The sequence below is a fragment of the Grammomys surdaster genome, unplaced genomic scaffold (assembly GCF_004785775.1).
Source record: "Grammomys surdaster isolate TR1022 unplaced genomic scaffold, NIH_TR_1.0 342, whole genome shotgun sequence".
In the NCBI taxonomy this organism is placed as follows: domain Eukaryota; kingdom Metazoa; phylum Chordata; class Mammalia; order Rodentia; family Muridae; genus Grammomys; species Grammomys surdaster.
The window spans coordinates 1,697,480-1,708,398 of NW_021604761.1; the positions used below are offsets into that span (position 1 = coordinate 1,697,480).

Below are 10,919 nucleotides of genomic sequence, written 5' to 3' on the forward strand. Positions count from 1 at the left end.
TGTGAAGCTTAAGAATTCAGCTTTCACATTCAAGGTAGAGCACTCCTGTTTCTCTGGAAGAACCAGACTCATGAGAATCAGAGGTCTGAGGTTTCTTCACAGGCAGGAGAGGTGTGTTCCAGGGTGACTAGCAAGGCACCAGGATGCAGATCTTTCTAAACCAGGCAGTATGGACTGCAATTTCTCTTTGTGATTCCAGGCTCATTGGGTATTGTTTAATCTGGATGCAGGTGGCTGAACGGTTTAGTTGAACAATTATAGGAACTTGGTGTGGGGCCAGGACTAACAGGTTAGTTTCTGTCTATACCCCCAAGAAACTTTGTTGTCAATGTGAGAGATAGTTCAACTGTATATTTTAATTGGAGGCAGGACATTCAGGTAGAACATTTTCTTCTGACAGAGGGCAAGACACCAAAGTTTTGCAGGGTATGTGTAAATCCAACTGTCTCATCATCAGAGTTGGTGCCGGCAGCATTCAGTTTATGCAAAAGGTCTTGTCTCTCAATCAGTTCTGTATTGTCAACTGAGCGACCTGTAGCCAGTATCATCTATTTATGCCTTTACGTTTTTCTAACTTTTATAACTATTTTTTACTTTCTAGGTCTAACTGGATAACAGAGAAAATCTTGCAGCAGCTATTTTCAATCTCCCTAAAAAGGACCCACTAAAACTATTTAAAGACTCCTTGGTCATTCAGTGTTGGACAGAAGGGAAAATTCATTCTGTGCAGGTTGCATGGCCCAGCACTGACCCCTTAGCCCACAATTTTTCAGGGTGATTTTTCTACTTTTTTTTTGACGATTGTAGGTTTTGAGTTTTCCAATTGTGCAGATCACTTGTTGGGAAGTTCACATGAATTACAAGAGAGGAAGAAGTGGAACTTCCTCTTTTGCCCAAGAGAATTTTTCCCATTCCCAGGGGCTGCTTAGAGAGGGTGGTGAGGCAGGGGAGCAGAGGCAGTGTGTGGCTTTGGAAGTATTTTTCCTCCCTGTGTGTATTCTGCTCAGATGGCAGACCACCCCCCTGCATAAGAAGCCCATCCCCTCCCCACCTGTACACAGGGAATGGGTACGCCTCAGCCCTAGATTGGGAGTCAAGCACCAAAGCAAGCAAATGCACTGGGAATGGGAAAGGCGAAGATTTGAGGGTTTTTCTGGATGACCTGGATGACCAAAAAAATTCAAGTCCCATACAAGGAGGACACATGTCATAAGGTTGGGGATGAGGTGAGGCCTCACACCCAAGAAAGCCATTTGTCAATACAGGGAAATAGAACTGACAGAAATGCATAGAGACACGCAGTAAAGAAAACCAGAGGTGGACACCACACATTCCTACACCTGAGTTGACCAAAGAAGTCTAGTGATGTCTCACACATCCGGGATACTGGATCCATGGCCATATCAAGCCTCTCTTTATGTCCAAAACAGAAGGAGCCTTGACCAGGCTTCCAGATGACTTTCCAATTTGTTTCTTTTTGGGGTGGAAGTGTCAGACTCCTCTCAAGCATTAGACAAAGGTTGATCAAAAGGACCTGGAACATCTCAGATCACAGAACTTAGGAGATTCTTGGACATTATACTCTTGCCTGCTCTGCAAATATCTGTGGGTCTTCTAGTAATGTTATGGGATAGCCACTAGAGATGGCTACTCAGACATGGGTTAGAGCCAATAGAAAGTATTTATTAGCCAGCCAGCAACTACAACAGTGTTCAGAATCCCACACTCTTCTTAGGGTAAGGTGTTAAGCACAGTAACCATATCCTAAGTTGACATGCTTCTGTTAACAAGAACAGTTAGCCAGAAATGGAACTATAAAAGCCAAAAAGCAAGGTTAGTACATTCAGATACTTTCCCAGCACTATGAACTTTGATGGACTAGGTCTTTGTTTTCATGTTTTATGTGGTGCTGTCTATATGCTGAAGTTTACATCCTGAATGGTTCTTCAATCATGGACTCAGTTGAGCTTAGGTCTGAGGGCCTCCTAAGGTCTAGGAGCCTATTCCACTGAGAGGATGTGATATTTAGTGGGTCCAGGTTCAGAGGTCCTGATAGGAGAACCCATGCAAGCAGATGTCCAGACACTGTGCACTGCATCCTGGAGAAGCACTATAATCAACATCAACAGGACCCAAGAGGTTGGGGTAGTGCTGGGGCTGCAGGTGAGGAAGAAGGAACTGAACGGAGCCCAGGAGGTGCAGGAAGTGACCTTTGGAGAGTCCCCTAGTCTGTAGAAGCAGGTCTTTTCCATACAGACTACAGATACCCCCATTTTCAATGGGATCAGCCAAGAAGAACCTAGAATGACATGACAAAGGTCACTCCTTTGAGTGGGTCAGCAGGGAGCATGGAATGAGTTTGTAACATCCAGCAAGCCACAAGTTTCCTGTGTTGTTTTGGTGGTGAGTTCTTTGTAAGTGGGGCTTTCTCTTTCATTTTCTAGTTTGAGTATATAAGCAGGAGACAGCATTTAGGTATGCTTTGGATGCACAGATGGTCACTGGGTCCACACAGCTGAGGACTGCCTGTTGAAGATTCCTGGTAATTTGGGTAATATCTAAGCTCTCCCACCTGCATATCTCATAGTGTTGTATTTTAAAAGAGACTAGGATATGTTTTATAGAGCCAGGTATGGTGAGGTGGGAGGGGTGACTCTGCAGGCTCATGCTGAGGCATCCCTTCTCCCTGAGGTACCAGGTGCCAGCCACGTGTTCGATATTGTATAGAATAGATTTTGTTTCGGTACATGGGAAGGGGAGCCGAGAGGGAGTAGAAACAGAGAGAGAAAGAGCCGGGAAGGGGGGGGGAGTAAGCATGTGTGTGTGCATGTGTGTTTGTGTGTGTCAGAGAGGTAATGGCTTGGGGTTTAGTTATTGTAATTGGGAATGGGGGTGTTATGTCTAAGAACAGTTCATAAATTTAGGGAAGTCAGTGGATGTTTGGCAATTATTTAGGCAGAGGAAAAGTAGGGGTGAGAGGAGAGAGAGGAGACTGTGCACCCCAGGTGACCTTGAGGGATCAGGAGAGAGTGTGGATGAGTACACAGAGCAGAGGTTATGGGAGGATCCTGTGTTGAGGAAAGCCTAGGTCAATTGTTACCTGGGTCATGGAGTACGGTAGCCTGGAGGGAAGTGGGGTGAGTCCTAAGGGATGAAAGGGCAGCTGGAAGAGCTCTTCTGTCCATGTGACTATTGTCTTTACTGATAATGGAGTGGTCTGCCTGCTGTGGCCTCTGACAGGAAGGAGGTGCCATTTGTATGAAATTGTAGGCAGAAGTGGCTAGAGGACCTCTTGGGTAGGAGAGGACGGGGAGAAAGGCCTTTGAGAGGTTTCAATGGAGTGTAGAGGATCTGGGGAACACTAAGACAAAGAGGTGAGTGTAGAGACCGGAGTGTGGTGGCTACTCCTGGTTGTCAACTATATCTGGAATGAACTACAACCCAGAGTTGGAAGGCTCACCTGTGATCCTGATCTTGAGGCTGGGAGATACAAGTTTCTGACCTGGATCTTGGCATGGAGATCTTGAGGCATAGTGGCTATGAATCCCAGGAGACTAAGGCAAGGAGATCTCTGAGTTCAAGGTCATCTGGTACAAAGCAAGTCCCAGATCCAGGCAGGGTGGCACACACCTTTAATCTGGGCCACACCTTCTCCTGGAGATCTACGTAAGGACATTGGAAGAAGGAAGATTCTCTCTTCTATGGCTGCTTGCCTTATGGGACTGAGCAACTGCTAGATCCTTGGACTTCCCATTCACATATGACCATTGTTGGGGAGTTGGACTATAGGCTGTAAGTCATCAACAAATCCTCTTACCATATAGAGACTACCAATAAGTTTTGTGACTCTAGAGAACCATGACTAATAAACCAGAGGGAGGACAGGTCAGAACTGTGAGTGATGAATTTTCAATAAAAGAACTTTGTAGGGATAGAATCTGAAACAGGGGAAGGGACTGAGGTCTTTTTTAAGTTAGGAGTTGAGGGAGAGAGGAGTAGGATAGATTGTGAGGGGACCCCAGAGTGTGTCCATTAGGTTGTGAGCAGAGAGGCTGCGGGGAGAGAGTAGACAAAGGGGGCAGCTCTGGATGCTGCTGTGTCTTAGAGAGGAGGAAACAGGGGCAAAGTTCAGTCTAGGATGTGTTTATGTATTTGGAAATGTAAGGATGGAAAGGTTTGCACAGATTTGGGAGGTGGGGCGGGGGCAGAACGGAGAATGTTTTAAGTTAAAGAAATTGTGGGTGGGAGGAAGGTGGTCATGAGGAGATCCAGAAGTGGCTTGCTACAGGGACTGGATCAGGAGTGAGTATTTAGGGATGGCTGCATGGAGGAAATTGTCCATGAGTGCAGCAGTCAGGAGTGGAGATGGTCAAGGTGGTGTAAAGTGATGTGCTTATGGGTCAGCACGAGAGAGAATCCCAGGTCAGTGACTTGGGGAGAGGAGAGTTGAGCCATGGAAGGAGAGATCTGGTGACTTCTGGAACCAGGAGGAAATTTAGGAATGAGGCAGGGTCAGATTGGCTAGCAGAGAGGAAAGGCCTGCAAAGGAGGAGGGCATCTATACACTGAAGCAGGGGGACAGTCCTGGTCAGGGTCGTGAGTATTGAATGTCAGGATCCATCTATGTAAAGACAAAAGGCCTTGGGAGTGACATCCAGGATAACGAGAAGAAATCATCTTTAAGATTTAGAACTGAAAAGCGAGTGGTGTGGTCAGGGATAATGGAGAGGATCGGGTTAGAGACTCTGTGTGTGGAGGAGCAGCAGCAATGGAGGGAAGGTCCTGGACCAAGGATGAGGTTTCATGGGTTCTGACTGTTAATAACGGAGAGGAACTGAGGGGTAGAAGCTGTTTGTATAAAAGAAACTGAATGATGGATGTCAGGCCTCGGAGGCTGGCTGAGGGGAGAAGGTGTGGGGTTGGAAAGGAGGAGGAGGGTCTTTGGTATGCATCCAGAAGAGGAGCAGTCCTCACAGGAACTGAGAGGGACTTTTAGACTGGTCCTGAGTTATTTCTTTGATTAGTGATTATATACTTTAAGTTACTTTATTAGACTTGCAGGAACTCTAAATCTTCCTCAGCATGAAACCTGTCAGCAAGGTGAACTGTGCACATGTGTTGGGAGCCGACTCCAAACAGAAAGCGGCTAACATGTTTGCAGCCATCTTGGGCCATATACCCTGACAAGAGACTTGTTTTTCAACAGCCCGCAACAGCTGAGCAGACTCTGATAAACATCTTGTTTTTCTCACAGATCTTGTTTTGTTGTTTAGTTTCCCCAACTACAAGGCACAAGTGGTAAAGTGTCTTCAGCTGCACTCCCCTGCTTGTGCTTATATGATTTTCTTCAATAAAGGAGACTTGATCAGTCTCTCTGTCTCTCTCTCTCTCTCTCTCTGTCTGTCTCTGTCTCTCTCTCTCTGTCTCTTTCTCTCTGTCTGTCTCTGTCTCTATCTCTCTATCTCTCTATCTCTCTGTCTCTCTCTGTCTCTCTCTCTCTCTCTCTCTCTCTCTCTCTCTTTCTCTCTCTCTTGCTATACCCTGTTGACTGACACACACTGGCCGGGGAACCTGATGCACAAATTGGGGCAGCACAGACAAGCTCACATGTGGAGCAGACTTACCAGGCAGCTGACTAGTTTGCTGTTGTTAAAGCTACAGTTAGTCATCCATGTCCTGTGAAGGATTAATTTTAGTAGGAAGTCTAATTTAAATGGCTTTTGTACCAACTAAACTGGCAGAGCCTTACTTAGTCAGTTGAGGCTCACGTGGTTCATTGCCGAAGCAGCCAGTCTTCAGCTGTCAGAGAAGAACAGCATTTAATCTTCAGTTGTCCCACAGAGCAGCCAGCCCTCTGAGGTCTGAGGAATTTTTCCTGTAGAGGAGGAACTTGGGGAAAATGTCCTTAGTTTGACGAGGCAGAGTACAACAGTGAACCCAGAGTGTCTGTACTTTGAACACGTTTCTGTCAGCAGGTGAGGCGAGGGCAGTTTAGTCCAGTGGTTAGCATCAGCACAGTCCAGGTAAAGCTGCCAGTGTGGTGTCCCATCTGTTTCTTTGGAGACCTTAAAGTTTTCTTTTTAAGAGGCATCTCTGTTTATTGTGGGGAGTGTCTTTTGAACACTTAAACCTCCATATTCAGCAGATCTCTGAGGACTTTGAAGACTTAAGTATTTATTAAGTCTACCTTATTTTAGGCTTAAACTTGAAAAAAACACATATAAATGGCTAAATAAAGCCTGTTTCTATAATTAATCATGATTATGAGTATAGCTTATAAAGACTTTGATTATTAGGACTTATTAACTTTCAAGTCTTAATTATGTTAAACAGTTTACAATGTTAATACAACTTTTATAACATTGAGATTTACAGCTCTATCCCTGCTCAGTTTGAGGCATAAAGTTTGAGTTAAAGATTTGATCAGATCTTTTAGCATTAAAATAAACCATAAATGTAGTTTATGGTTTACCAATAGAGAATATCACAGTCCCACGCATGACTCAGCTTAAGCTGTTGGCAGGGTTAGGACAGGACAGGGTTAAGCCTAGGAAAATGGATGCCTTGGCTGGCCACACCCCTTAACAAATAATGTCTTACATATGGTTCTAGGAGATTGGGGGAGGGTGGGGAGCAGCAATCTGCCTGCTGTGTTTGAACCAGAGCCCAATGTTTACAGTTTTGACATGGGTCCTTATCTTTTACTGAGATGAGCTAGGTCTAACCTCACAGAAAGGAGACACACAGCCAGGGTGGACCGCTGGCCTGAGCCCTGTCCTCCACCCGTGGGGCAGTGGCTGAATCGATGCTGGGGCAAAGAAGCACATGAGTGGACAGCACATCCAAGCCTGGGCTAAATAGAGGAGGGAGGCAGCTGCTTGTTACCATTGTCAACACAGAAATACAATTCTCACCTTAAAGGGGATAAGACAGAGTTTATTTTGGAGCCAAACAGGAGCTGCCAAGGCCCAGGAATGCAGATTTGAGTTACCCCAAAGTCCATCTTTCAACACAGTAACCATTTCAGGAAGCTTTTATAGGAAGAGAACAAAGAAAGTCATATATCAACACACTTGACCAATACATGTGTGGAAACATCAGAGAGACTACAGAAAAACAGAAAAATCTCCATTACAGGCAGTGGATGCTGTCTGGTGACATTCTTAACTAACGGGTCGGTGGAAGCTAATGATCTAAGTTATTACACCAGAAAGTTTGTATCTGTTACTCAGGGGATGTTAAGGCCACCACAGAGGCAGCAAAAATGGCCATTCAGGGCACTAAAGATGGTCAGAGACAAATGTAATTAGGCTCTTGACATTCCACCCTCTCCAATTGTCACTGAAGTTCTGATCAGCTAATGAGCCTCTTGGAAGGTTCGGTAGGAGATTCCTTCTGGGAACTGTTGTCTGCGCCATCCACACTTGTTTCTGGACTCTGAGTCACAGACCATGCACCAAGAAGCTAGGTGAGGGCATGGCAGTGGCTCATTTATGGAAGAGGGACCTGGCCCAGGAGCGCTGGGAAATGATCCCTAGAGTCCCACAGTCAGTGAAGCTGAGACCACAGCGATGTACCAGCAGTGAGAGATGAGAAGGGTCTGAGGTCACTCCTCTGAGTGGGTACGTGAAGAGGGCTAGACTGAGGGTGGCCCCCGGGAGCGGCTTGTCTGGGATGTCCTCTGGGTCTTCAGCTGCTCATCACTGCTCTCACTTGCCTTTATGGGTTGAGAGTATCCGTCCAGGGCGTACCTCTGATTGAGACTCAGGTGCACACTTGGCACAGGACATACTGCTAAGGATCACTGATCCAACTCAGTCAGGAAAGCTTCTTCCATGAGTAGATCATTCTGCCCATGCTCACAAACTCTTAAAAGGAAGGACTCTTGCCCCACTTTAAGGATGTGATTTAGGTATTGGCCCAGTCACAGGTTCAGCAGCCTAGAGATGAATTTGCATCTGATTGGAATCTGGCTTCAATTTCCTTCCTTCCACCCTAAGCAAAAGAAGGGCAGGAAACCCCTCAGAAGGGCCTACCAAGGAGCTGAACTAAGTTCCAGACTGCCTGATACGTGACTAGGGGACCTCAGAGGGAACATGGCTGTTTTTTAAAATATTCTCTTTCTCCCTCCTTTGGACTTTCAGTGAGAATGGGAAGGCTTGAGCAAGGCAGGGGATGGGAGTCACACACCTGTGATCCTGGCACCTGGGAGGTGCAGGCCTCAGGTTAGAAGCTTAAGGTTCTCCTGGAGTTCTTAGGGTTTTGCTGCTATGAACAGACACCATGACCAAGGCAAGTCTTATTAACGACAACATTTAATTGGGCTGGCTTACAGGTTCAGAGGTTCAGTCCAGTATCATCACAGTGGGAGCAGGGCAGCATCCAGGCAGACATGATGCAGGAAGAGCTAAGAGATCTACAATTTCATCTGAAGGCTGCTAGTGGAAGACCGGCTTCCAGGCAGCTAGGAATAGAATCTTAAGCCCACACCTACAGTGACTCACCTACTCCAACAAGGTCACACCTCCTAATAGTGCCACTCCCTGGGCCAAGCATATACAAACCATCACAGCTATCTAGTGAGTTTGAGGCTAGCCTGGGCTATGTGAAACAATGGGATTTGGGGGGAGCAAGAGAGGGAAACAATGGAAGAAGCTGGGAGTGACAGGCACAGAAATTACTGGAAACTCTCAGGAACCTGACAGAGCCAGTAGTCTGAGGGCATAGCTCCTATCTGCCTTTCCTCCTAGCTGAACAATTCCATGGGGTTTGCTTTTCTGTCACCAAGGGCCCCATGACTCAGACTACACTGACTTCATGAGCTAGACCTAAGAAGCCATCAGGGAGCAGGTGGTTTGGGGAGGCCTCTCTTTGGATGGGGTCTGTGTTCCAGGGCTGCCTGGAGCACTGGCCTGGAATGCTGGAAGATGCTTGTGGTGGAATCTGGGATAGGAGTGGTGAAGACGGAGGGACACAGCAGCAGGAGGGATGTGCTGGATGAAGGGTAGGAATTCAGAGATTCAAGGGAGGAGCTTGCAGTCCTGAGCCCTGGGCTCCTTGCCCAGGGGAAGATGCCATGCAGCCACCAAGAGGGTAAGGGTTTGCTGAAAAGCTCCCCTCTACCCCATTTAGACCATGGGAAGGGAAGCTCCAGCCTGGGCTTTCAGCTGGTCAGGAGCAGGCAGGACGAGACTCACCTACACTTCCTATCTGGGGAGCAGCTCATCAGAGGAGCTCACCTGTGACTGACCAGCAGGAAGGTTCACAGGACACAGCAAGACCAAGGGTGACACTGGGAGGGGGATACGTGTGTGTGTGTGTGTGTGTGTGTGTGTGTGTGTATGAAAGTGTGTGTGTATGTGAAAGTGTGTGTGTTTGTGTGAGTGTGTGTTTCTGTGCATGTGTGTATGCATGTGTGTAAGCATGTTTAAAAGCATGTGTGCATTTGTGTGAATGTGTGTTCCTGTGCATGTGTGTGTGCATGTGTACATATAAAACCCAAAGAAAAGTGTAAGATGCTTCATCAATTGCACTCCAATTATTTTTTGAGACAGGGTCTCTCTAACCTGGAACTTGTCGGTCCTACTAGACTGGCTGCCAGCTGCCTCCAAGGCTCCTCCTTTTCCTGTTTCCTTGGCATGTGCCACCTTGCCTGACTTTTTACATGCCTGCTGGTAATCCAAATGCAGGTCCTTGTGCTCTGTATTGATTGAGCCATCTTCCCAGCCCCACCCCTTCCTCTCCATATCTCCCCACCATGTGTGTGTGTGTATGTGTGTGTGTCTCCATATCATCATATTGTCCACACTAGGTGAGTGTGTAATGACTGAGACACACACTGAATAGTAACATGAAGGTATATGATCCATCAATAGAGGGGACAGCAGTGACTTTTGCACTAGATAGGTTCATAGAAGTCCATCTGCATCTGCCTACTGAGTTGTGTCTGCACCATCACCCAGCTTGAGTTGTGTGTGTGTGTCTGTGTGTGTGTGTCTCTGTGTGTGTCTCTGTGTGTGTCTGTGTGTCTGTGTGTGTACGTGTTTAAGTCACAGTCTCTTTTCAAGTTCTCTGTTTCTACCAGAGCCACCTCTGGCATATCTCAGGGACTCCTCCTCGTCTGAGTGTTTCTCCTGTATGAGATCCTACACTGCCCATTCACGTAGCTCCTAAGTAGAAAGACTACACTCACACCAGAAGATGGGTATCATTTCTGAGGCATTTTAGCTCAATCATAAGATCTTTGATTTTTTTTCTCCACTTTTAAGCTGCCATGAATACTCTGCAGGGCATGGGGATACTGAGCCTCCCTAGTTGTCCTCTCTGACTCCCTCTCTGAGACTCCACCTAGCAGGCCATTCCTCCAGGCCGTCTGGCATCTGTCTGTTCTCTAGACAGCCTCCTCCGGCACTCTGGTTTATCCAGCTTACTTTCTATAGTTCACACTTTTAAGTATTAGTTAGAGATGCTGATGGGGGCCTCCCGGGTTTCCTTAGCAGCCTGGGAGTAGAAACCATCAAGATCTTGTGTCTCAGAGGCTGAGTGTGAGCCAGTCCTCACCCGTTTTTCTAAATCTGTGACTGTGGGTGAGTCACTTCAGGTCTGTTTGCCTCACTTGTGAACAGGAACAAGAGTAGCGCACACTGAGAAGGTTTAGAACAAATGCCTCAGTGACAAGGGTGGAGAGCATTTCTGAGGGAGAGCTGCCATTGTCTGCAGCTCTCACCATAGCAACAAGTTCATTCACTCTCAGTTTAGTCAAGTCCCAGGAGGAGGCGCTGGTGCCTTCCCCTGACACTGCTAAACACTGTTTCTTTTCTTCCGAAACTTCAAGAGAATCTAGTAGTTTCTATTTCTCTCTTTATGAATGAACTCTCTCTCTCTCTCTCTCTCTCTCTCTCTCTCTCTCTCTCTCTCTC

The 10,919-nt window shown here is 46.8% G+C and overlaps 1 protein-coding gene across 3 annotated transcripts in view; it reads left to right on the forward strand.

Moving 5' to 3' along the window:
• Positions 1–2,455: 2,455 nt before the first annotated feature.
• Positions 2,456–10,919, forward strand: part of LOC114630641 (apolipoprotein L3-like) — a 38,488-nt gene continuing 30,024 nt past the window's right edge. The window contains exon 1 of one of the 3 annotated variants that reach the window (XM_028778908.1): positions 2,456–2,542. The gene's annotated coding sequence lies outside the window, so the exon portion shown is untranslated. Of the gene's footprint in view, positions 2,552–10,919 lie in introns of all 3 variants that reach the window. The other 2 variants (XM_028778910.1, XM_028778909.1) reach the window with 2 other exon arrangements.